Source organism: Podarcis filfolensis (genome assembly GCF_964270895.1).
Source record: "Podarcis filfolensis genome assembly, chromosome: 15".
NCBI classification, from domain to species: domain Eukaryota; kingdom Metazoa; phylum Chordata; class Lepidosauria; order Squamata; family Lacertidae; genus Podarcis; species Podarcis filfolensis.
In genome coordinates, this window is record NC_139618.1 from 21,204,701 (window position 1) to 21,231,968 (window position 27,268).

The 27,268-nt window shown below is 43.9% G+C and overlaps 1 long non-coding RNA gene across 1 annotated transcript; it reads left to right on the top strand.

The window, feature by feature from the left end:
• The first annotated feature begins 19,954 nt into the window (after window positions 1-19,954).
• On the top strand, window positions 19,955-23,959 carry LOC310750769. The gene is made up of 3 exons (XR_014542253.1): window positions 19,955-20,222; window positions 20,831-20,915; window positions 23,587-23,959. It is a non-coding gene; the product is annotated as an uncharacterized lncRNA (long non-coding RNA).
• The last annotated feature ends 3,309 nt before the right edge of the window (window positions 23,960-27,268 follow it).

The following is a 27,268-nucleotide window of genomic DNA, read 5'->3' on the forward strand; positions in this document are numbered from 1 at the left end:
AATCTTAAGAATGCAAGCCACAAAACTTTACAAGAGCAAGCAATCATAAGGCAGAGTTATATATTTTTTCAGGGTTGATGTTGTAGTATTCACCAGCTCTCTAAGAGGAATTTATTACTTCTTTTAAAACTGAGTGATGTTTATCAGCAAACCAGGAAAGATCAGTTTCCTAAAGTCTAAGACATTTATGCTAAGGCAAGAGAAATCAAGTAAAGGTGCAATGAATGTTTTGTTCACAACAGGGCAATCAGTGGGAAAGAAGAGTCTAGCAGATTTCCTTATTTCTCATTTCAGTGTATGCCTACTAGGATTATAGAACAAAAAATGCTGTTTGTTGTGTGAATTGGGGCTCCTTTGCATTTTCTCAATCTGTTGCATGAGAGAGGGAGAAAAAAAATATGTCTCTGTCCATTATTTCCAAATTCAGAACTTTATAAACCAAAATTCACAGGGGTAGCCAGCATGGTGCCCTTCAGATGTCGGACTACAATTCTGATCATTCCTGACCATTGACTATGCTAGCTGGAGCTATTGGGATTTGTATTGAATAACATCTGATAAGCATCATGTTATCTACACCTACTCTTTCATGGTCCCCTTATTCTTTAGTCTAAACTAAAGAGCCCGCAAATGCTTTACATTTTACTTATAGGGAAAGTCCTTCACTGTCCCAATCATTTCACAATTCAGTTATGTTCACATTTGTGCAGAAGACACTGTGTTCACTGAAACTTATTCCTAGGGAAGGATTGTAGCCTCAGTTGTGACTTTCTCAACTCTGCACTGTTTCTGAGATGGGGCAACTAAAATTATACCGAATATTCAATATATCATTGGTGTATTGGTTCAAGAAGAGCAGATTAGGTTTGCATTAAAATGTGAGCTGAGCTGAATTAATTCCTGGATTTATACTAAGGTATTGTAGCATCAATAGTTCTATCACTTTCACCATCAATATCCTCATTAATAACTACATAATGTAAACTCCATCTTGTCTGTTTCACTTCTGCTGTAAACTGCATGGGTGTTTTTCTCTGAGCTGTCCACCATGACCCCAGTCTCTTTTGCAGGAAATATGCATGTCCAATTTAGACCCTAGAAATGTATGAAATGAGGATTTTCCCTATATACTTCATATATATGAAATAAGTCTCATTCTTCATTCCCATACATTGATTCCCTTTTACCTTTCTGTTTGCTCATTCATATGGTGTTGAGACAACTTGTGGAGTACTTCACATCATGATAATTTGGTTATTTCACTGCTCACCTTTGACTCCAGATCATTTTTTAAAAAAACCCACTGATGATACTTGGGAACCCTTACTGCTTCATTTCCTCCTTTGTAAACATTGCCTGTTGGTTATATAATCAACCTCTACCAATTTACTTGGGAAAGAGATTAGCTCAACAGATCTGTAGCTTCTTGGTTCCTAGTCATCTGTTATGGAAACTGATTTTGATCATCCCCTTGGTGCCCTACTAAGTCATGTGGGGCTTACAGAGACCATTACCTTTCCAGTTGTGGCACCTTGCTCGCAAAAATATCTCCCAGGGAAGCTTTGGGCAGCTCAATACATTTTGAGGCCTTAAGCAAAGGAAAAGATGGCATCACTTCTCCATTACATGTACAGAAGCCAACTGGAGTAGAAGCTGACTCTTACATCAATGGTAGTGACATCACCGTGTCCTCCAGCATCTGTGAGGGCAGCAGACTGATTTAAGGGTCACAGTGTTGGCCACACAGAGGGAAGCAATTGAGGGCTGTCACTGCTACCCATACAAACACACCCTCAGCAATTTGCTCCTCAAAGTCTTCCTTTGCGTTCAATATTCTTATCTTTCTTTCTTTTCTTTTTTGGCCAGATATCTTGCTCTTTTAAATTTCCTTCATTTGTACAAAACATACTTTTTAACAAAAGCATGGCCTTCTATAGCTTCCTTATTGAGCTATGCTGGTATCAGGGCCAGATTTAGGTCTGATAAGGCCCTAAGCTACTGAAGGTAGTGGGGCCCTTTATATGTCCAGCTGTCCTTTGTCAACAACAAATTGTCTCTATTTTTTGTGTTGAATATATGCTATATGATAATTTATGGACCTAATAAGTATCTAAAGCCACATAACAAAATACATACATCATAGAAGTCTACACAACACAAAACACTGTTGCTGTATGTAGGTTTTATTTTATTTGTTTTTTATCTTATATTTTGGAAATGTATATCCAGTTTTTTTTTCTTTAAAAAAATTTTGGGGCCCCAGGAGAGTGGGGCCCTAAGCTATAGCTTGTTTGGCTTATACGTAAATCCAGCACTGTTTGGTATCCATGTGCCCTTTTTACTCATACTATCGAGGCTTTTGTCATATTGTTTTTAAATAACCTCCTGGCTTCCTGAAGAGATTCAACACTCTGGATTTCTCCTTCAACTCCTTTTTAACCCACTCACTTATTTTAGAGAAATCCCATCTTCTGACATTTCCCCTTAATACTCCCTTTACTGGTAATTTCCAGTGGTGAATTAATGGTGGTTCCCAGTGGTTCCCAGCTCAGCAGTTACATCTTTAATAACTGGAGCCTGGGTAAAAGGTAAAGGTAAAGGTACCCCTGCCGGTACGGGCCAGTCGTGTCCGACTCTAGGGTTGTGCGCTCATCTCACTTAAGAGGCCGGGAGCCAGCGCTGTCTGCAGAAACTTCCAGGTCACGTGGCCAGCGTGATGAAGCTGCGTCTGGCGAGCCAGCACCAGCGCAGCACACGGAAACACCGTTTACCTTCCCGCTATAAAGCGGTACCTATTTATCTACTTGCACTTAAGGGTGCTTTCGAACTGCTAGGTGGGCAGGAGCTGGGACCGAAAGACGGGAGCTCACCCTGCCGTGGGAATTCGAACTGCCAACCATACAATCGGCAAGTCCTAGGCACTGAGATTTTACCCACAGCGCCACCTGCGTCCCGGAGCCTGGGTACCACTCTCTATAAAATGAATATCCATCTCCTCTTGCTAAGTGTTCTATAGAACAGTGGGACACAGGTGGCACTGTTCTAAACCGCTGAGCCTCTTGGGCCTGCCAATCAAAAGGTCGGCAGTTTGAATCCCCATGGCGGGGTGAGCTGCCATTGCTCTGTCCCAGCTCCTGCAAACCTAGCAGTTTGAAGGCACACCAGTGCAGGTAGATAAATAGGACAGTCATTTAGTGTATCTGAAATTCGTGACAGTCTTTTTTCCTCTATCCTCTTCCTCCTTGAGAGTATACACTTTCAGAAGCCCATCTCTGTAGGATAAGTTACCTCAAACCAGATGTTTCTCAGTTCCCACTGACTCCCCCACCCCAATTTGGTTTAAAAGCTGCTTTCTATCCATTTGTTGTTGTTATTTTAAGCACCAAAGGCCTGGTTCCATTTTGGTTTAGGTGAAGCATCTGTCCTTTGTACAGCCTGCTCCCCAAGTGTTCTCCAGTGCCTAGCAAATCTAGATCCCTCATCCTGGCACCACCGGCTTGTCCTTGGCAGTGGAATCTTGTGGCTCTTCCTGACTAGTTGGTCTTGCACACGAAACAAGTGATAGCTCCGAAAATGCTATGTTGAAGGGTCTTTTCTTCAACCCTTTACCTAGCAACCTAAAACTGGTTTCCAGGACCCCTTGATTATAATGTTCAATGACTAGGCTGATCTATACAATGGTTGCTAACTCCTTCTCCGAACGCAACAGCTTTGCATGAAACCATGATAATACAGATGTGAAATGGGGGGGGAGTGTTAATCCAAATCAACTTAATAATACCCAGGTGTGCACTTATAAATGGAACCTTGTGAATATATGACTGCATATATAAAAGAAAATGCTCTGAATCAGATAAAAAGTTTAGAAAATTGAAAATAAAATACCGAAAGCTGACATTTGCAAACCAAAACTAACTTTTTAATCTATACCCATTAGCTATTATTTGTAAGGAACTCACAAGCTGACTTTCTGCATGTACATATGGCAAAATAGACTTATGTGTATTCTTCACAAACACCGAGGTACAAAGAGGTAATGTGGGAAGGAAATGTTAGGTGACTCTCTTGAATCCTCCTGTTTGCTGTTGAATAGAGTTTCAGTTCTCTTCTGAAACACCTATCGATCTTGGTGAAATCAAGTTGGATCTATAATTAGCCAAAACCAAATTAAATGCAAATTATGTATGCATGAATAATGGTATATGAATGAGCTGGTGTTCATTTCTTACTTCCCAAAACCTGATTCACACTTTCTAAATCCCTCGGTATGATTCAGCTACCACTGAAATCTTACCAGAGGTGATGCAAGAAAAATGTGTGGGTGAATGAATGAATGCAGTTTAACATAACTTATTTGGATTAAGTTGGGTCCTCAGCGTGTGTCTTGATGCTGAAGCAGGGTGCTTTCATAAGAAATTGGATGTGCAACTCTCACAGCTATCTAGAAAAAATAAATTCTTCCCCAAGCATGCGTTATTTTAATGTGTTAAAACATTTGCATCCCTTAAACTTTTTAATCCACGTGTTAAAAATCCATGATAATATGAGCATTAACCAAACGGAGTTTTAAAACCCAGTGAGAATAAACAGAAGAGCACAACAGGAAATTGATAACTAATTAGTTTCAGGAACAGGAAGCAATCAATAGGAACAGCAAAGCAGTAACCTTTCAGACCCAGCAAGTTCCATAGACTTTCTGAATAGCATTTGGTTCACCTCTCATCTGGAGACATCAACAGATATTTACAATATTTACGGGTACAGTGCTTTGTTACATTTATTCTTATTATGCCAACTGTGTCAATCTGTAGTGTTGTTAATGGGCAGCACTTATCAGGTGACCTAGCCAATGTGTGTCTCTAAGTGATCCCTTCAGCATCCAGATATCTCACTGTTGCTGGTTGCCACTAACACCTGCTTGGCTCCAACAACTGATACAACCAGTATTTTGCTCCAGGCGAGTATGGAGTGCTGGTGGGTGGTGGGTGGTTTTGCAGTGGCATTTTTGTGTTTTTCTCCCTTTCTGCTCCAGCACAGTCATCTGCACATGTGTGTGTGTGTGTATGTGTGTTTGTCAAAGGTGGAGAACCTGTTGATCTCCAGATGTAGTTGGACCCAAGCTCTCATGAGCCCAGTCAGCAATGGCCAATGGGAAGATGGGCATCCATCAATGTTTGGAGGTTCCCCATCCCTGCAAAATCAAAGGGTAGCCAATGTGGTACTCTCCAGTTATTGCTGGACTGCAGCTCTCATCATCCCAAGCCAGTATAGCCAGTGGTTGGGAATGATGGAAGTTTTAGTCCCATATCATCTGGAGATTCACACTTCCTGGTATGAGTAAGAGCAACAGAAATGGTGGAGGTGAAAGAACACCTAATGGTTCTACAACGAAAGCTAGGTTCTGTTTACACTCTCAACACTCTGGCTCCCAGCCTGCCCCACATGAGGAATCCTCAAGAAATGCGTTATGTGCAATCCATTTGTGCCTTGCTAGGAACTGAAGGAAGCTTCCCAAGGTAAACCATCACCATATTCACCCATAAATCCTGTAGCTTGGTGTTGCGGCTGTTTTTCTTCATGAAGGCTCAGCACAACATGCTGCCAAAAATAAATGCAATAAATAATAAATAAATAAAATCACATTGCAACACACTGTGGTCGTAGAGGAAAAGACGTCACAGTAAAATCGGTCCTTTTTATGTTGTCTTCCCTGGTTTTATGGGACAAAGAGTGGACAACCTGCTTCAACACAGCAACGACAATTATTTGCCACCAGCAAGTACCTGCATAGCTGAAACTGCCTGCCCCTTACATCTGCTGCAAATGGTTCAGGAGCTGGACCATAAAGAAGGCTGATCGCCGAAGAATTGATTCTTTTGAATTATGGTGCTGGAGGAGACTCTTGAGAGTCCCATGGACTGCAAGAAGATCAAACGTATCCATTCTTAAGGAAATCAGCCCTGAGTGCTCACTGGAAGGACAGATCGTGAAGCTGAGGCGCCAATACTTTGGCCACCTCATAAGAAGAGAAGACTCCCTGGAAAAGACCCTGATGTTGGGAAACATTGAGGGCACAAGGAGAAGGGGACGACAGAGGACGAGATGGCTGGACAGTGTTCTCGAAGCTACAAACATGAGTCTGTCCAAACTGTGGGAGGCAGTGGAAGACAGGAGTGCCTGGCGTGCTCTGGTCCATGGGGTCACGAAGAGTCGGACATGACTAAACGACTAAACAACAACAAGCACTGTATATCTGTTAGAGCAGAAGGGTCATTTCAAAGAACTACAAATACTGACATGTGTTAGAGAAACCAGATGGCAATGTGGCTTCTCCAGCAGTGAGTAAGCATATGCAAAGGGATTGTTGCCTCAGGGCAAAATGTGTAAAACACATTAGGTGCTAGGTTGTCAACTAATATGGGTCCTACTTTGGATTGCGCAAAGACGGAATAACTGGACACGGTTGACTTTACCATTATACAGAGTGAGGCAATTACCTCAGGTGGCAGGTGCTAGGAGGCCTCCAGTCAGCAGGCCATTCCTTCTGTTTGGGGGATGCCGTATGTTTAAAATGTGAGCGTAATATATTTTTAGTGTATAGTGTGGGCCTGTCCTCAGTGATGCAAGCACTTCAGGTGGAATATACTCTAAGGCAGTCCCCCAGGTGCCCTAGAGGCTCCCTGTCATTTTCCTCTGTCAAAGATCAGAACTAAACATGTCAAATGCCTGACCTCTAACCCCTGAACAAGTCTGGTAGCCACCGGTGCCCTAAAGGATACTGTTCCACTGCTCGCATTAAAGCAAGATTAGTGGCCAGTCTCGTCAGTTTCTGTGCATGGAAAGGGAGGACGCAGTGCCGGATTTATGTATAAGCTAAACAAGCTATAGCTTTGAGACCCACTCTCTTGCCCCCACCCCAATATACTTCTTCTTAATTGTATTTCAGTTCAACAATTTATTTGATAAAATACCTATTTTGTTATGTGCAAATGGCTTTAGATACCTATTAGGTCTATAAATTAGCATATATTCAACACAAAAGACAGCGACAATTTGTTGTTGACAAAGGACAGCTGTACATATAAAGGGCCCCATTACCTTCAGTAGCTTAGGGCCTCATCAAATCTAAATCTGGCCCTGGGAGAATGGAATCTTGTTATTTGCCTACTATTTTTTATGTTTTATTTATAGGTTGTGACTACAGTGGTACCTCGGGTTAAGAACTTAATTCCTTCTGGAGGTCCGTTCTTAACCTGAAACTGTTCTTAACCTGAGGTACCACTTTAGCTAATGGGGCCTCCTGCTGCCGCCGCACGATTTCTGTTCTCATCCTGCAGCAAAAGTTCTTAACCCGAGGTAATATTTCTGGGTTAGTGGAGTCTGTAACCTGAAGCATCTTTAACCTGAAGCGTCTGCAACCCGAGGTACCACTGTACTTTTGTTATGTTGTGATTATGTATTATATTCATGTTGCAAGCCTCCTTGAGCATTGTTTAAACTATGGAAAAGTGGCATGAAAATAAAATTACTTATGTATGCATGCACATTTCAGCTCACCTTTAGAAATTTATTATTGGTGATTAAGTAATTAATCATTGATCATATTAATGACTCATTCTGTTTTGTTTATTGCTCCTCTTCTGCTGCCTGTTGTTATTGAATTTTTGGTTTGTAGGCAACTATACTATTGGTTTATCATCATCATCATCATCTCTTTGCCTTGGATGGAGAAAGCAGCTAAGGTATTCAATAACTAGGAAATCCTTGATGTCAGTGGATACTGTTCAGGGAAGTGTTTAATGTATGACATATTAGTGTATTTTTGGTCTTTGTGGAAGCCGCGCAGAGTGGCTGGGGAAACCCAGCCAGATGGGTGGGGTACAAATAATAAATTATTATTATTATTATTATTATTATTATTATTATTATTATTATTATTATTATTATACTCTGGGGGCCAAGTAAAGTCCCAGGATGTCACTTCCTTGTTGCTTTGGGATTAACAGAGGAGTTTGTGCAAGGTTTAAAGCTTGACATACCAGCACAGATATGAATGCAAGTCAGTCATACCAACATACTATCTGCAAACTGATCATTAAGGCTGGCATCCTATCCCCACCTACTTGGGAATAAGCCAGGTTGAATCAGACCCTCCAAGTGTCCCTAGTTTCTGATTTGATCCCAGAATGTCCCACTTTTCCTTAGGATGTCCCTATTTTCATTGGAGGGTATGGAATAGGACATCCCTATTTTCATCAGAGAAATGTTGGGGGGGACATCTCTGTTTTCATCAGATATATTTTTGGAGGGTATGCTGAATTCAGTAGGACTTACTTCTGAGTAGACATGGTTAGGATTGTGCTGTATGAAGAAATGTTTCTGCTGCACAAATGAGCCTTCAGAACATGAATGAGAAAGAAACAAATGCCTTAGTCTAGTGCTATTGAGCAGTAAGAATAATTGACTAAAAAGGAAACCAGGAATCTTAGCATTTTGTAACTTTGCAGAGATAAAGGAACCCCTGCGATCGTGGTAACCATTATCTGCGCTTTGACATTTTAGCTGTGCCATCCCAGCAGGTTCTGCAGCTGGTCTTAGAAGAGTAAGGAAGTTGTATATTTCATGGAGAAAGAAGAGAGTCCACTTTGCCTTGGGTGACAGTGAGTCACAACCATCAGCAATCAGCTCGAATATCCAAGAGCCAGATGCCATCAATCATTTCTATCTGCCTCATCAGTTCTGAAGACTTCACACTGAACAAGAGCAGCATTATGTACATTAGGTTTGGAAAGAGAGGGAGACAACATTGCTTGATAACTCTGTAAGAAATCCTAATACCACTTCATAGACCAGGAACAATCTTAGCCTTGAACTGATAGCAGTTCACCTTTTCTCAAAGTTACCTGTACAGTGCCTATCACCTGTAAGCTTAGCCTCAGCTGATAGCATGTTCACTCTTTCTACTCATCTTTGCTGATAACAAAGAGCCAAGAGGATGCTGCCAGATGGGTGCAGGAAGAGTTAGATGCTTCTCTGAGAGGGGGACTTTCCCAGGTGCCTTTAAAAAAGCAATCCATGGTTAAAAGTAGATTGTGCCACACAAATATACGTCATCTCCTCCATAGTCTCCAGCAGTCCACCTTTATACCGCCCTGCTGTTTCTTCTACTGCTCAGCTCCCAGTTCTTGTCTAAACTCAAAACCTTACACACATAACTGGAGACAGCTTTCTGGGGTGATTTTTGTGTGCCTTCACCTAGGGTTGCCATAATTCTGGAACTTCCTGGTCATAGCCTGTATTCAGTCTGGACGAAAATTGCTGAAATGTCCGGGAAAACTCAGACGTATGGCAGCCCATGTCAGTAGTGTAGATTTGGGTGAATTTCATAAAGAATAGCTCAAAAACTCATTTTTGTTTTGAGATTTTGCAAAAAACAACAACTAAACAACCTTTGTGTCTGGTTGTTCACTTTTTGAAATATGGCAGCCCTAGTTCATGCAACCCCCCCCCCCGGCCTGGGCCTGCACCCCCGGTGTGGGCCGGTTTTGCCAACCCATAAGTGCACCTCTGCCTCTGAGAGATCAAAGGTGCCAGCATGACGGCCTTGTTCTTCTCTAGACTAGTTAGTCAGATTAGAAGCCTTTGTATTCAAATTACACATTTCCTACAATAAACAACTTTATTATTTTCTTACCTACAAGTATCTGTGTATATGAGACATTGCAACAGGTTACGTCTATTCTCTAACCAAGATTCATTGGCTAAACAGCGCACACAAAAGGATTTCAATAGGTAATGGAGCCTGCTATCCCAATAGAAACATTTAGGACAGCATGCAGAACAGTGGTTTGTTTGGTTCCCCCCCCCCCAATACTTTGAATAGATTTCAGCAGATGGAAGGGGGCTTATATTTAAAACAAACAAACAAACAAACCTTTGGCCACTGTCCTCCAAGCACATCATCCCCCTCATTTCAATGGGGCATCTGCCCATGTGCTGAAATGCAGGATTGCAGTCTCCTGAGCAAGCCTTTTAGACCCCACCCCCATACAAGCCAAAAGGCAGGTAAAATTAGGCTTTAGGGTTGGCACACCTCGAGAGTGGCCTGAGTCATCATGTTGCAATGACGCATGGGACGTTGCGCCAATCCCAGCTACAGGAGACCTTGCACCACTGAATCAGGGTGTCAAGGCTGCATTGGGCAACATCTTGGTGTGAGTGGCTGGGGGAATGGACACAAGGCACTTGCGAAGTTAGGAAGCCAAGGCACTAGGATAGCACAGAGCTGAAAGATCTCCTGGGGATCATACTAATTCAGGAGTAGCCAGAGTCTATGTCTCACAAATGCCAACCATGCAGCACACAACCAGACACTGAGCCACATCCACACCACATATTTAAATCAGTCTGATGCCAGTTTAAACAGCCACAGCTTCTCCCAAAGAATTCTGGGATCTGTAGTTTGTTAAAGGTGCTGAGAGTTGTTAGGAGACCCTTATTCACCTCCCAGAGCTACAAATCCCAGAGTTCCCTGGAGGAAGGGATTGATCGCTAAAGCACCTTTTATTCTGTTGGATAAACACCAGGTCTGGCATCATGAGAGTTTTCAGTTTACAGTGGTACCTCGGGTTAAGAACTTAATTCGTTCTGGAGGTCCATTCTTAACCTGAAACTGTTCTTAACCTGAAGCACCACTTTAGCTAATGGAGCCTCCTGCTGCTGCCGTGCCGCCGGAGCACGATTTCTGTTCTCATCCTGAAGCAAAGTTCTAAATCCGAGGCACTATTTCTGGGTTAGCAGAGTCTGTAACCTGAAGCGTATGTAACCTGAAGTGTATGTAACCCGAGGTACCACTGTATATATTTTTTAAAATGCACAAAAGGCATAGCAAAAGAAGTCACAATATAATTTTGCATGAAGAGTTAATTATGTAATTATCTACAGTCCCGAGTATCAATCTGGTGTGGAAATCATGTTAACCATAAAAAATGCAGCCGATTCCTTTGCTTCCTCCTTCCTCAATTTACCTTGCACTCATTGCTACCATGAGTTGCAGTTGCAACACAAAGAATGAGGGTAGTCGTCACCTCTTCCTAGAGGCCATTTAGGCCCAAAGAATCTGTGATGTTTTCGCCCAGTGGGTCAAAAGATACAGGCATGTTCCCACCCACCCCCCATAGGACTGGAAACTGCAGCCTGAGCAGTTGCTTTGGAAGAAGAAAGCATCTTGGGCACCACTGTGCATCCCTTAACACAGCTGGCAAGGGTCCGGTGATGTTGCATAAGGTGTGGGTGGGACCCACAAAGACTTCTGCAGCTGCTTAGAAGCACTGTTGCCACTTGGCTCAGTTAATAAAGAAATGATCACCGCTGGCAAGGAATGGAAAAGAAAAATAGCATCTGCAGTTCTTAAGAAATGGGCTCCAACAATGCTGTGTGAGTACAGCCCTTGCTATTGCACTGCTGTAGATTAATGGTCCCTGCCACCTTCCTTGAATGAAGAGGGAGGCACCCAAATGGGAAGAGTAGGAGAAGCCAGTGTGATATAATTGTTAGAGCAGGGGTCAGCAAACTTTTTCAGCAGGAGGCCAGTCCACCTGTCCCTCAGACCTTGTGGGGGGGGGGGGCAGACTATATTTGAGGAGGAATGAATGAATTCCTATGCCCCACAAATAACCCAGAGATGCATTTTAAATAAAAGGACACATTCTACTCATGTAAAAACACACTGGTTCCCAGATCATCCGCGGGCCAGATTGAGAAGGCAGTTGAGCCGGATCCAGCCCCCGGGCCTTAGTTTGCCTACCCGTGTGTTAGAGTGTCTGAGTAGGACATGGGAGAGCAGGGTTCAAACCCCCACTCAGCCCTGAAGCTCATCAGGTGACCTTGAGCCAGTCACTGCCTCTCAGCCTAACCTACCTCACAGGGTTATTGTGTGGATTAACTAACCGTGTATATTGCCTTAAGCTCCTTATAGGAAAAGGTGGACTATAAATTAATAATTATTAATAAATAAATATATAGTATGAGCAGAGGGATGTAGGACTAGCAATAAGTCTTGCATTATTTTCCAACACCACAAAGAGTCAGCACTCCTGGTACCTGAGCCATTCCTTGAAGTAGTGTAATAATTTATCTATTATTTTATTTCAACAATCAGAATCCTGCAAAAAAAAAAAAAGGGGGACACTATCCAGGGCTGGATTGGGAGATGAAGCTTGTTCATGAGAGGCGTTAAAAACCGAGATCTTTCATCTGTCCAGTTAGGACAGAAGAGCATTACATGTTCCATAGTCTCCAGAGCCGTGTCATTACAGGTGCATGTTCTATTTGCGATGGGGACTCTGGAATAACGACCCGACAGAACTGCTGTAGGAAAACAGTTGAGACGGGCACAAGTAAAGGCCCTTTACCTCCCCACCCCCATTTTATGTTGTTATTTCTATGTATATCATGCTATGGCCACACGGCTAATGCAATAAAATTTATATTCATTTTATTTCCTTAAGATATTTATGTGGCATTTGATCATTTGCATTTCTAAGCAGTGAGCATAAAGTGCAACCTACTGAAAATTGCACAATAAAATCTTAAAAGAAATACCATAAACCTTCAAACCCCTCCTGGAAAAAGGAAAAAAAAGAGCTTGTCCCATGATTTTTAAGCACTGGCCGGGCAGCCTTTTCTTTTGTCCTCCTGCCTCGTTCCCTGGGAAAACCCACTGTTTACCGCTGAATTGGAACAAATGCCAATCCAGGTTTCTGCAGACTGACATTTGTTCTGATTCAGCAGTGAACAGCGGGTTTTCTCGGGCAAAGCAGCATCACAAAAGAAAAAAACCTAACTGACCAGTGCTTTAAACCCACAGGAAAAATGGAAGTCTGGATCAGCCCTGAATGCAGTTCTGGAATTCCAACTGGCAGGCAGCCTAGCCAAGCTACTTGACCTGTGCCTTACATAGGCAGCCAGTAGGGATGTGGGAGAAACTTGATTCTGGTTGCATTTAAACGACAAACTACCTAATTCACATTATGGAACCAATATCTTTTCTCTGAAGTTCACACATTTCCAAATTTTGTGATGCGGTTGTCCAACCAACCAACATATACAAGAATACATATACTAAGGGAAAGAACATACCAAGATGTGTTATATTATGAGAAATTGCTTGCAAATTGTATACGTTGGTCAAAACCACATACGAAAATGTGTTGATTAGGAGAAATTCTCACTCAAATGCTGACAAATTTTCAGGAGGATTTTTTTAAAAAAAAAACCCCACACCAAACAAACACAGAAATATGGAGAACTGAATTTAAGACTGGACTGGGGAAAAGATGAGAAACTGGACATGAGAGTTCGGTCCATCCCTATCTGCCACCACAGCTAATTCAGCGTATGCTATGATGGTCTGTTGCAGCTACTTGCATCTCTTCTATTGTGGTGCCAGCCTTGTCACCATTGCTGCCCAGGGATGAAGGATTCTGCACCAACAGCTGATCAAGTAGATAGTTCTTCTTCTGCAACCCATGTCACCACAGGATAAGACAGTCCTGCTATCTCTCTGAACCCTTTTCCACCCAGAGAGTTGCCTGAAATCAAAATCTTGAGATATGGAGATCCTACAACTTGGTTCAGATCCCTGTCCTGAATAAAAGGATGAGATGGCACCTCTACCCCAGTGTTCCAGAAGCAGACCAGTCCAGCGGTCTTACTTCAGCACTGGAGACAGAACAGTGTCCCCTGCTGCTGTCTGAAAAGCCTGCAGCTGCTACCCACCCCCCACCCAACCAGCCAACAACTCCCATCATCTGACACCTGAAGCTTCTGGCTTCCTTATTCTGGCCCTGTCCTGCAGAGGGGTTTATTTGCAGAAAAACTAATGAAACAGAGCTGTGAAATGATTTCCGCACTTCAAAAAAGCTGCCCAAGCAAAACAATAAACCCTGTACTTTTGCAACGGAGGGCAAGCATCAGATGTGAGCAAGCCTCAACACATGTCTGGAGCCTGAAAATAACAAGAACAATCGCCTGAAGACTATTTGTTTGATGTAGCTATTCCTTAACATTTTCCTCTCGTTTCCCAGCCTGATTCATTGTGTCTGTTTGACTGTAAAAGACACTGCAGGCAAGCACTGAGGGAGAACTCGAGCTGTTTACTGAGATTCCATTTTCTCAAACAGATTGGCATTGTGAACTCTGATATGATACTGTACATGTGGATGTATGCCAATCTCTGCAGGATAATTAATTAATTGCAGATAGTTGTTGACTGCCTTCCTGGCCTCTATTAGAGGGCAGCCAAGGAGGAGTCAAATTGAGGTATAAAGAAACTTGAAAGAGGCGATTAATTTTTCCATCACATTCCAGTTGCTGTTGTTGCAATCTGAACCCTGTGGCTTGGCAGGTTCGAGTTACCAATCCCCTGGCATGGGAATTGTGCATTCTGCCTGGAAGCTGGGACTTCCAAAATGCTGCTTCTTAGTTTTGCAACAGGTGTCGATGGAAATTTCAGGAGCCCTTTTGCATGTTTACAAGAACTTAATCAGTGAGATTTCAGACATTCTGGTTGAGAGCTCAGGAAGGCGCAGGTCACCGAAACAGACTCTTTTGCCTGCAAAGTTTGCTGTCCTCTAAAACGAAGGACAACATTGAGGGTGAGATGCAGCCAAACGACATTCAGAAAGGATTCTGCATTCTGGAAGGCTTTTTATTTCCTTGCAGTTGTGTCCAGTTGACACCAAAGTTTCATTTGCTCTGCCCTTGATTGGCACCATCCATCTTTCTGGAATTCAGCCTTGTTAAATAACACAATGATGACTAATTAACTGCTGGTGACCTTTTGCCTCCTTCCTTTTGGTGGCAAATTCTAATTTGATTTATTCCAGTTATCAGCAACTGCTGCTCAGAACCAGTCTAGGTGCTTATTAAATGCAAATTGAGTGGAAAAGCATGAAATACATACGTGGTCATATTGGGTGGCACTCAACTAAGTTTTACACAGAGTAGACCTGTTGAAATTAAAGAACCAAACATCATTCATGTTAATGGGTCTACTTGGAGTGATTCTTAGTTGAGTACTACCGATTGCTTTTTCTCACTGTGTTGAACATGTTCCATCTTATCACAAGTTACCCAACTTCGACAAGTTGCTCAACTGTGTTTAGAGTGCCTGTATAAACTATTATATCATATACCATTAATCTGCATGGCTAAAGGAACTACAATATCAAGCACTATTAATCTGCATGGCTAAAGGAGCTGTAATATCATATGCTATTAATCTGCATAGATAAAGGAATAGAGAATAATGGCACACTGGCATTATGGAGGAATTTGAAATCGATAGAGGGTGGATAAAGAAATCACAGGGGCATTTGATGACTTAATGTTTTTAAAGCATTTAAGAAAGAAAGAAAGAAAGAAAGAAAGAAAGAAAGAAAGAAAGAAAGTATGTGCATTGTTTTCTCTGTGGTTATTTTTTGTATATTTTATTATATGTTCTAGGGGCCAGAGTCTGTGGATGCAAGTCACCCATAAATCCTAGAATTAGTAAAAATTAGAATTAATCAAGGTTTGATTCAATTGTGCTAAACATGGAAGATCCTGGATTTAGTTCATGCTTATGAGCCGGGCTAGCTCAGCAAATTAAGGTGGATGGGTGGGGGTCACTGGAAGAACAAAGCCTGATGATGGCCAGCTATTATCCCTTCCAGGAAGCCACCAAGAGGGCAAAGATGTACTGGACAAGGAGGGATGAAGACCCTCCTCCAGCTGTGTGTTGGTGTTTAGGATCTCAGAGTGGAAATCGTAAGCAAACAGGAGAAAGGTGTCAGTTTTGCAATTGGTTTGGCAAGCAAAGGAAGCTGGGGTCTAAGCACCATGTGGGATGGCTGGGACAAAAGGTAACAAGAGGACATGGCTGATTTCTTAATTTGTTGACCCAAGCACACTGCACCTATAAGAGAAGCAGAGGGCCCTCTTAGAGTGTAGTGCTAGTATTCTCCTTCCTCCAGGCCCTGGTGGTATATATGTGTATATAAACTCAGGTTGCCATGTGTCTGGAATTTCCTGGACATACTGCAGTTATTTGCAAAATGCCTGGGAAAATCTGGATGTATGGCAATCCATCTCAGCAATGTCAAACAAAACTAAAAAAAAAAAAGCTCAGCTTTGTCAAAAAAAGGTCAACCACCATATATCATAAATCATAAAGACACCACAGACTCCATTGTGCCTCATCGTTCCTAAAGGAAACATAAGTCCTGGGTAAAATGCCTTGTACCCCTGGAATTTCAGACCATTCAGAGATTGGCATGGCATATAACAATACATATTTGGGTTGCAGGTGAGAAGAGCACTTGACATCCTAGCCCAAAGCCCTCAAGTGCCGCCACAACTGAAATGGCTCTTCCACTGGAGGAAGTAGGGAAAAGTTCAGACTAGGCTTCTTTTAACATGGCAATTAACTTGTTTGTATGTGATGATAACTCCATGCCGAAAGGAAGAAGAGTAGTTTCACATGGTCATTTAACAGTCCCGTTGTAAGCTACCTGGTGGAACTCTTAAAGTTTAAGACAACATCAGATGAGCAAAAGCAAGACCACATTCACATAAAGCAGTATGATAGCACTTTAAGCAGTCATGGCTTCAGTCTGAGAACTGTAGTTTGTTAAGGGTGCTGAGTGGTGTTAGGACATGGTTGTTGGTGTTGAAAGCCACTGGGAGGGCCACGAGAATCAGTAGGGTTGCACTCTCCCAATCCATTCTTCAATGTAAGTCATCAGGTTATGATCCCAGAACTGGGCCTGCAGCCAAATTGGAATGGAGCCACACAACCAGTATCATCCAACACGGCTTGGAGCCGTTCTTTCACCTCCCACTTCATTACCTTGCTCAATAACGGATTATTTGAAAGTGGGAGGTAGGTCTCCGGAACCACTGGATCTAAACTTGTTTTTTTAATAACAGCAGCTTCACTACTGCCTCTTTAAGGGACTGTATCTTAAGGTACCATTGCTGTCGTACAGCCTTTGGGTGAGAGTGCACAACTCATCAGATTTTTTCCCTTTCCTTTTTGTAAAAGTGGATGATAGAATGGCTCTCCCCCAATGGCAAGGCTTATCATTCACCTATCTGTGACATACAGAGGAGTATCACTCTGAATTGTAGATCATCAGTCTATTTCTGATCTGTGTCCATTCCACATGTTCATTCAAGAGTCTGTTCTGCCCCATTTCCACATCAATCTGTGTGTTTTTGTTTGGCATTTCCCTTAAAAAAGCTCATCAATTTAAGGACTTTCTTAAAAAAAAAAGTTCAACAACTTTTGTGTGTCCTGGTTTTTATTTTTTGAAATATGGCAGCCCTTGTTCCAACCCATAGAACAGTCAGAGAGGTGTGGATTCAGTTTGCTTAGAACATGGGTAGGCAAACTAAGACCCGGGGGCCAGATCCGGCCCAATCACCTTCTAAATCCGCCCCACGGACGGTCCGGGAATCAGCATGTTTTTACATGAGTAGAATGTGTGCTTTTATTTAAGTGCATCTCTGTGTTATTTGTGGGGCATAGGAATTCATTCTCCCCTCCCCCAAAAAATATATAGTCTGGCCCCCCACAAGGTCTGAGGGACAGTGGACTGGCCCCCTGCTGAAAACGTTTGCTGACCCCTGGCTTAGAATGCTGACCATCCCTACACTGAATTCTCCAGAAAGTCATTTCTGGGATGCTCAGTCAGTCAGACTTCAAAGGATGTAATGTTGACCACATCTACAGCCTCAGGACCATACTCTCCTATTGCTTTCATGGTTGCCTAACAACTATTTGCGAGAGATTTAGAATATTCATAGGACTGTTAAACCAGTGTTCTAAACAGCAGGAAGGAAACTCAAGTAATCCTTTCCCTCGGCCTGCCTCAGTTGCCTAACCTGCAAAATTGAAACAGCAATTCTGCTTTCCTTGCATCACAAGCTCCAAGTGTGTGGAATAAACCGGTATTGGTACAGCATTTTAAAAAACTTTTAATTAATTAATTAATTAGTATACTGCTCTTCATCCATAAAAACACAAAATACATGCTAAAAACAAGAACAAAAAAACCATGGACCAGTAAACCTCTCTTTGCACTCACACTTGTTAAGAGTCATAACTGATTTTCCAGCTACGTGAAATAACACATTACATAACTTGTTAGTGTTTTGGCTAATAGTTTTAATTGCAACTGAAATGTTGCCATTTCAAATCCATGGGTCAAATATGTCCTGTTTTTCCAGGAAACATCCTCTTTTTCATGAGTATGTGAAATGAGAGTCGTCATCGCAATCCGTAGTTAAAAGTAGAAGTTGCCAAGAAGTTGTCCTCTTTTTTGTGCTTCAAAATATGGCAACCCTGTCATAACACCACCACCCTAGGTGGGGATCAGGGGGTGATTTTATCCCTCCTGATATTCCACTGAATAATCATAAATTAGTAGTTCATGTTCTGGTGAAATTGTTCATGCACACAGATGCCAACAGATCTGCACAGTCATTTAAAATTTTCTTGAGAAGTAAGTCATCTTCGTAATTGTCTTATGTTTTTATATTGTCGTATATCACCCTGATATTTCATGAGAGGCAACTGGCCAGTCTCTGTGAGAACAGGATGCTGGACCAGATGAGGCATTGGCCTGATTTACCAGGCTCTTCTTATGTTCAGCTGTATCTCCTGATGTTTCCATCTGCTAATGCCCTGGTACCAGACTTTAAAGAAACAACAGAAACCCAGCTTACTTCCTGCTTCTACCCTATGGAGAGACCATATTTTTGGCAGTGGCGTGTGGTGACATTTTTCATAGGGAACAGTTAGGGAGATTGGGGGTGGGGGACTGAAGTTGTACATGTGAGCTTCGTGTTTCCTCTCTAAGCCGGACAGAAGCTTCCCAGGCTTTGGGAAGGAGGTGTCAAGGCTCTAATAGGATGCTGGCACCCTCTTGACTCCTTCTCAAAGCTGGGCAGACTTTGGGAAGGTGGTGGGAGGTCTCTGGAACCCATCAGAGCACACACTTCCCTCCCTAAGATGGGCAGAAGCTTCCTGGGTTTGAGAAGAAGGCACTAGGGCAGCAGTTCTCAACCTGTGGGTCCCCAGATGTTGTTGGACTACAACTCCCATCATCCCTGAGCTCTGGCCTTGCTAGCTAGGGGTGATGGGAGTTGTAGTTCAACAACATCTGGGGACCTACAGGTTGAGAAAGGCTGCACTAGGGGAGCATTTAGGGTACTAGCCTAGTCCTTCTAATCCACTGACTTCACGGCACTGATTTTGGTGTATCCAGGCTGTATAGAGCTTTATAGACTAGAACCACAACCTTGAACCTGGTAGCTAACTGGCATCCACAGTGCTGCAGCCCAAATCTTGACCTTCTGAGGTCACGCCCAGCCTTCTTAGGCCTGGCAGAAATCCATCTGTCCCTCCATGGAAACTACAGCTTCGTGGGGTGTATGTGTTTCTAGAAGACATCACCCACCCACCTATTCCAGAACAGATGGACTTGCTACTATGGGACTGGCCATCGTTCCAAAAAAATAGCCATGAAAGTGTGTGTTAAATGAGAACTTTATCTTGGTGCTTTGTTTCTGCTGGATAGCAGGCATGGTGTACAAGTTGGGTCATGTGTAGTTCCTTGGCTGGAAGCCCTTCTGTTTTGCTTCATCTGGCTCGTTGGCTCAGGAGCTGTTCCAGCAATTGTTGTAGGCAACCCACATGCTATGCATTGAATCTGGAGATAAACATAGCAGGATGAACCATTGGCTAGAACCTGGTGGAGCCAAGAAGGCGAGACCATGTGATCCTCTTGGAAACCAATGGTTGTTTGTCTCAGCATATGGCAAATTCATTCTTTCTCTCTCTCTCTTTCGAACAACAGTCTCAGAATAAAACTAGGTGCCCAGAGTACTACATAAACATGGGCATTGGTTTTCTTACTGACACAGAAACCTGTATAATGAAGTTATTAGTTATGGATTGCGTCACTATGGCATTCCCAGTGCAGGTGCCAATTGTTAGCTCCAGGAATCAGTCTCATGAATTCATCCTCCGCAGAGTGGCAGAACAGAGCCAGAAGGAGGTCAGATCCTTCAGAGAATTCCTAAGTGCTTCCTGTAAACCAGGGTGGGGAACCTGCAGCCCTCCAGGTGTTGTTGGACACCAATTCCCATCAGCCCCAGCCAGCAAGATGGGAAGGGTGAGCTTGGTTCCTGGAACTAATGATTTGCATCTACAGTGGTGATGGTGTAGGGATGTGCTCCACAGCTGATGTAAACATGCAGAAGATGCCTAGCAATCACCGGTGTATGGATGAGCACGGAGGTCTGATCCAGAACCTCAAGGCAGATTTCTCCAGGGAAAGTGACTGGGTACATTTAAATAATAAATCTGTCCTTCCTTTAAAGGCAGAGCCTCAGCCTTGATCTTCCAGCATGAGATTTCAAAATGTTCTCTGACCTTATAATGGGGTCAGGCTTTGCGCTTGGGATTTCCCCTTGCGTTATGCTCATCCACCTTCCTATCTTTGGAAGATGCTTTGTCTGGTCATTTCCTCACTCCACCCAGCACTGTTTGCCTTCCCACCTCGTGCCTTGTGTATTGATTGGAATATTGTTTGACCAGTGCCATGGCCTAATAGTCGGTTTTATAAGGTGTCATAAGAATCATGTGTGTGTGTGTGCACGCGCACAGTATATAATCATTGGATTATACTCTTTGAAAGATTCAGATTATCATGGATTAAATCCTGGCTTGCTGAAGTTGAGAGAATGTCTATAGACATTGTTGTGTTCCTCTTCCATGAAGGTAATCCCTCTCCAAAGCTAGACTTCTCCTGGAAGCACGGCAAGGATTTCCTGTGGGTGGCTGGTCTTCGCAGGCAATGGACAGGGTAAAAAAGCTGCAATGTTTTGCTAAGTTTATTGTTTTGTTTGTTTGTTTTGCTTGATCTAGCTATCTATCTGAATTACATCCTACCTTTTCCTCCAAGGAGCTCAAGCTGGCATACGTGGCTCTCCCTCCCCCAATTTAATCCCCACAACAACCCTGCAAAGTAGGTTAGGGTGAGAGGCGGTGGCTGGCCCAAGGTCGCTCAGTGAGCTTCATGGCTGAGCAAGGGCCAGAACCCTGGATTCCCAAGTCCTAGTCCCATGCTCTAAATCAGGGGTAGGCAACCTAAGGCCCGTGAGCCGGATGCGGCCCAATCGCCTTCTCAATCCAGCCCGCAGACGGTCCGGGAATCAGCATGTTTTTACATGAGTAGAATGTGTCCTTTTATTTAAAATGCATCTCTGGGTTATTTGTGGGCCATAGGAATTCATTCATTTTTTTTTCAAAATATAGTCCGGCCTGACGGACTATATTACATGGTCTGAGGGACAGTGGACCGGCCCACGGCTGAAAAAGGTTGCTGACCCCTGCTCTAACTGCTACACCACACCAGCTCAAATGTAGTTGCTGTTTTCATTTCCATGACTGTGGTATATACAGTGGTACCTTGGGTTAAGTACTTAATTCGTTCCGGAGGTCCGTTCTTAACCTGAAACTGTTCTCAACCTGAAGCACCACTTTAGCTAGTGGGGCCTCCTGCTGCCGCTGCGCCGCCAGAGCACGATTTCTGTTCTCATCCTGAAGCAAAGTTCTTAACCTGAGGTACTATTTCTGGGTTAGCGGAGTCTGTAACCTGAAGCGTATGTAACCCGAGGTACAACTGTACATGCATTCCCCCATCATTTTCAAATATGGCATGTGAATACAAGAAGTATTAGCTTTTATACCAAGTCAGATCAATTGGTCCATCTGACTCAGAATTGTCTACCCTGACTGCCAGAGGCTCTCTAGTGTTTCCTGGGGGAGATTTCTCCCAGCCCTACCTGGAGATGCCATTGGAGATAAGACTTGGGACCAGATCCCACCTGCAAAGCAGATGTTCTGCCACTGAGCCTTGGTCTTTCCCGTGTGCACCTTCAGAATGGGGCCAGGCTGAGCCTACCCATCGCGGTCACCTTCGGGCCTCGGATCTGAGCTCCATCATTTTTGAGCTATACCCTTCTTCCCACAGCTGGAGAGGCCAGTCCCTCCTAGGGATGTAAGGAGGCATCACTTTCCATTCTGCCCCACATGAGCCGCATGCAGCGAGGTTTCCGTTCCGCTGCAGTTCCCCTTTTGCCAAAACCACGCTGTTCATCTCTTTGTCGACTGTGGTGAAAATTACCCCTCTTGAGTGATTACATAAATTATGTAAGTTATATTGCTGTTACATTGTTCCACCCCACTCATTTCAGTTCAAAGGAAATGCTATTCAAATGGCGGGGTGGGTGGATGTGACGGATTGCGCACTGCTTGCAGACTGAAAGCAGCAGCAGCAAATACTGATCATATTTGCTGGACTGATTTCCATTCTGGACATGGGGACAAATACAGTAAGTGAACACTGGCAATTTCCACTTCCGTTTTCATCAGAATTCTCTGATGTTCCACGTCCCCGCCCCCCACAAGAAATCTACTGTTATTATGCACCATCCTGAAGTCAAGGGTCTACCCAGGAAACAAAAGCAAATGCAACCCTTGCACAGTACAGACTGCACATCACAACCAGGAAATAAAAATTAATATACCAAGTCAGAAAAAACAAGCCAGAAGCTCAAATTAAACTGATTAGTTTCATTGATGCACAGGAAACTCAGGTGGTACTAGAGGGGGTTGGACTAGATGACCCTTGGGGGATCCCTTCCAAATTGACAATTTTGTGATTGTATGATTCTAATATTACCAGTTGAGCCACATGACCTTGGGGCGACCAAATGCCATGTTGTGTCTTGGGTGTCTTATTCATGGGAGTGCACACTATTTATTTTGCACAGTATGAGATCCTGGCCTTGTGAAGACAGAAATCGATCCACTGCACGATCACCAGATCCATCATCTGTTGAATGGGAGGTGGGGGAGAGGACCTGTGTTCGAATCCCAGCACTGAGCAGAAGAGAGGTTTAAATTTCTTAGCTCTCTGCTAGGATGAAGGTCAGGGTGGGAGGAGGTGAGAGAGAATGTTCCTGTATGTATGTGTATGCTGTAACTCAGTGGTTGAGCATTTGAGCTACATGGAGAAGGTCCCAGATTCAGTCCTTGGATCTCCTGGTAGGGCAAGGAATGCAAAGCAGCTGCCAGTCAGTGTTGACAGTCTTGAGCAAGATGGGCCAGTAGCTTGACTCAGCTTCTTATGTTCCTGTGTGTGGGTTTGTGCTTGCTGTATGTTTGGTGAGTGTCTGTGCGTGGTGTGTAAGAGTATGTACATGATCTGTAGCCCTCAGAGAGTTGCCTAACCTTAAACATGGCTGGCAAAGGTTAGTCATCCCTGATTTAAATGTTATCTTTCTATAGCATTTCCCATTTAGATTATCAAATGATGGTCTTGGCTTTTGTTTTGTTTTTAATGAACTTCTAGAATGCGAATGCACTCCGAAATGAAAGTTTTGGTCCTATGTACATAAGAAACTGATTAGTATGACAGGCTATGATATTGAATTTACTGCAGAATTATTTTTTGCTTCCTCTGTTTACAGGACATTAAAAAGGATATCAGTTTGAAGGAAGTGATTTCACAGTTGCTAATTCTGGCCAAGCAAGCCATCACTTGGCAGTGGAAAAATCTGGATAGCCTAAACTTAACAGCATGGTGCAGAACGATTTGGACAGCAAAAGCAGAAGAAATGGCACAGAAAATCTGAGTTGTGCAAGGAAAAAAGAACCCACAATCATTTCATACTGCCTGGCAAAACTTTATTGCATAAGCACTCAACAAAGACTTACAAAACCACAGAGCAATGGCAGTTATAGATATTTGGCAATGTATGTAGCATGAATTCTGGAACTTTTTATTCTTTGAGGAAGTCTCAATGTTCCCTGTATATTGCACTGCTCTTGTCATTTATTTCTCCCTCCTTTTTATGTTTTATATTGTATTGTTTTGTAGAAATAAACTTGACTTTTTAAATGAGTTTGCAGAATGTCAAAAACCCTCGTGCACTTCTGAGGCTCCACACAAACGCGGCTGATTCAACTTCCATGACTGTAACTCAGCAAACCTGTTTTTCTTCTCCCTTTACTTTTTCTTTTCTTTTCTTTTTTCTTTTCTTTTTTCTTTGCAATTTTTTCTTTTTTAATTTTTGTTTGATGGGAAAGCCCTGGCTCGATTGAAACAAACAAGGAGTGTGATTTCACCCCACAGGCATAAGCCTGGGAAAAAGTCAGAATATGTGAGAGACACCACCCCATTCCCTGACAATCCATTTCTATATTGCCATGGACTACGGAGCTCATTTCAAGTGCTGTATGTATTTCTTACTGAGCCTATATTGCCTGCAGCTCATTTAGGTTCACCCATCAGGAAGCAGACAAGGACAATTTCTTAAGCCCAAAATAACCAAGTCAACCTCCTACGGTCAACGAGACTATTAGTCAGCTCTTAATTTGTTTGGGTCTGAAATGTAGGTCACTCAGGAGGGAGGTGAAGGCTGTGCACATCCTTGAACAATCTGATGGTGCAACAAAAGCCATGGGACTGTCTAAGGGAATTTCTGAAGTGGGCAAGGATGGAGGTTTGCATCTTTGTTACCATTGTCATGTCCATGCAGCCAAGCATTGTGTGTGCTTCAGGAAGGGAAGGGAGAGTGTGAATGCATGCTGCTTTCTTATCACAATAGCATGACTAGTTGGCCTATATTTAAAGTTCTCTGGTGTCAGCATGTTCATAAATAGCAAATGCCAGCCTCCACAAATCTATACATGAGGGGAAAGGATGGATGAGGCATGCCCTCCTTTGAACAGACCCAGAGCAACGCCAGGGCACTGTGAAGCTACAAGGGGGATCCAACACTTCACGGGTGAAAACGAGGGGCCAGTTGTAGACTGGGTGGGCATTTGAGGATCACTGTCTTGCCTTCCTTCACTGCACATTGAAAAAGGCTTGTCTTTGCTGCCTTGGCAGTGAAGTCTTTTACAGTCGTACCTTGGTTCTCAAACAGAATCTGTTCCAGAAGTCCGTTCGACTTCCAGAAATGTCCGGAAACCAAGGCGCGGCTTCTGACTGGCTGCAGGAGCTTCCTGCAGCCAATCGGAAGCCTCGGAAGCAGCGTCGGACGTTCGGGTTACAAAGAACATTCACAAACCGGAACACTCACTTCCGGGTTTGCAGCCTCCGGGAGCCAAAACATAAGAGTACCAAGGCGTTCGACAAATAAGGTACGACTACTTCACAAGACCTTGTCCTGCTGCAGCTTCAGTCAATTAGTAAACTGACCATAGCATTTTTTAAAAAAACAAAAAACCATAAGAATGTATAATAGAATTAATGCCTGCAGCATTAGTCCTTGGCATATTTTTGAAAGTAAACCTAGGGTTACAACCCTCAGAAAATCACAAGGTGTCACATTTCTTGCAGCCCAAGATGGGTAGCCAACACTGGAGTTCCCCTGAATTCAATGTACTGGCTGCTCCCCAAGAGGCAAATATAAACCTTTTAGCCAGGCTCTTTGGAGTCAGGACTCTCCCCAGGCATATCCTTCCACCAATGCTGTCCACCCATCCACCTAGCGCAGTGGTGGCCAAACTCGGCCCTCCAGCTGTTTTGGGACTACAATTCCCATCATCCTGACCACTGGTCCTGTTAGCTAGGGATGATGGGAGTTGTAGTCCAAAAACAGCTGGGGGGCCAAGTCTGGCCACCACTGACGGCTCTCTCACATGCTGCATGCTTCCACCCAACGCTAACAGAAGCTCTGCCTGCTTCTGCTATTCTGGGACCCATCTGCAATACAGTGGTACCTCAGGTTACATACGCTTCAGGTTACATACGCTTCAGGTTACAGACTCCGCTAACCCAGAAATAGTGCTTCAGGTTAAGAACTTTGCTTAAGAATGAGAACAGAAATCGTGCTCCAGCAGCGCGGCAGCAGCAGGAGGCCCCATTAGCTTAAGTGGTGCTTCAGGTTAAGAACAGTTTCAGGTTAAGTACGGACCTCCGGAACGAATTAAGTACTTAACCCGAGGTACCACTGTACTGTTCCCATCCTGTCCCTTTCCCCTCTGGTGCTAATTGCAAAATCAGCACCACCTGAGAGAGGGATGTGAGCAGGAAAACAATATATCCCAATAATGATACATTCCTTGCCCTCTCCTCTTCCTCCACATCTTGCCTCTAAGTGGGTGCCCCACTTAGCACCTGTTTTCCCATTCCAAGAGGGCTGCTGTGAGGCACGTGAAAGGCGCATGATCCAGCCTGCCGGCTGCAATCACCTAATTGCAACGTGCTGGGAAGCTGATCAGGGGAGCTGTGTGTGCCGGTGTACCATTCTTGCCCCTCCCCAAGGATCTTCACCCTGGAAAAAAGAAAAGGAGGTCACACGTGAGGCAAGAACTTGATCGCTGCAGGGCTGGGCTTGGGAACATTGCATTCAGGGCTGCTGCTGCTGCTGCTGCTGCAATCGGAAATGCCAGCTGAAACCAGGCCCAGATTGGCCTCCTTTCGGCAGGAAAAAGCATTCCTCTTTTCCAAGCCTCCCTTTCCTGTGCCAAGGCTAATAGTGGGATCTGCTGCTAGTGGGACAAAGGGGAGCAGCTGATCTCCCTTTCTGCTTTGCAGTGTCCCGGCCATCCTGGCCTTATTCACAGCACAGCCTACATTTTCCCAGGCTTTCCTCCCAGGCTTCCAGGCTGCTGCTGCTCCTTGAGCTGTGCATCAGGGCAGTGGCGTAGCGTGGGTTGTCAGCACCCGGGGCAAGGCAAGTAATTTGCGCCCCCTAACCCGTGGATTTGCGCCCCCTAACCCGTGGATTTGCGCCCCCTAACCCTAACCCCCAGATGTTGCACCCGGTGCGTCCGGCCCCCCCTGCACCCCCCACGCTACGCCACTGGATCAGGGTGGTGGAGGTGCAGAGGAGGACAGGCCCAGGGAGTTTCAGCAAAGGGCCGTTTTTTTATCGCACTCACCTGGCACGCTGCATCTGCCAGCATCCTCTCTGCAGGACAACCCTCAAGGTGCAGGCGCCCTGACCTCCTCCTTTGCATCTGGTTGCCTCCAGATGGGATGCACAAAGCAGCAGGCCATCACCCAGGCACCAGCCAAAAAGAGATGCTCACTACTTGACCACTGATTTGAGTTGGACTAGATGACCCTTAAGGGACGCGGGTGGCGCTGTGGGTTAAACCACAGAGCCTAGTACTTGCCGATCAGAAGGTCGGCGGTTC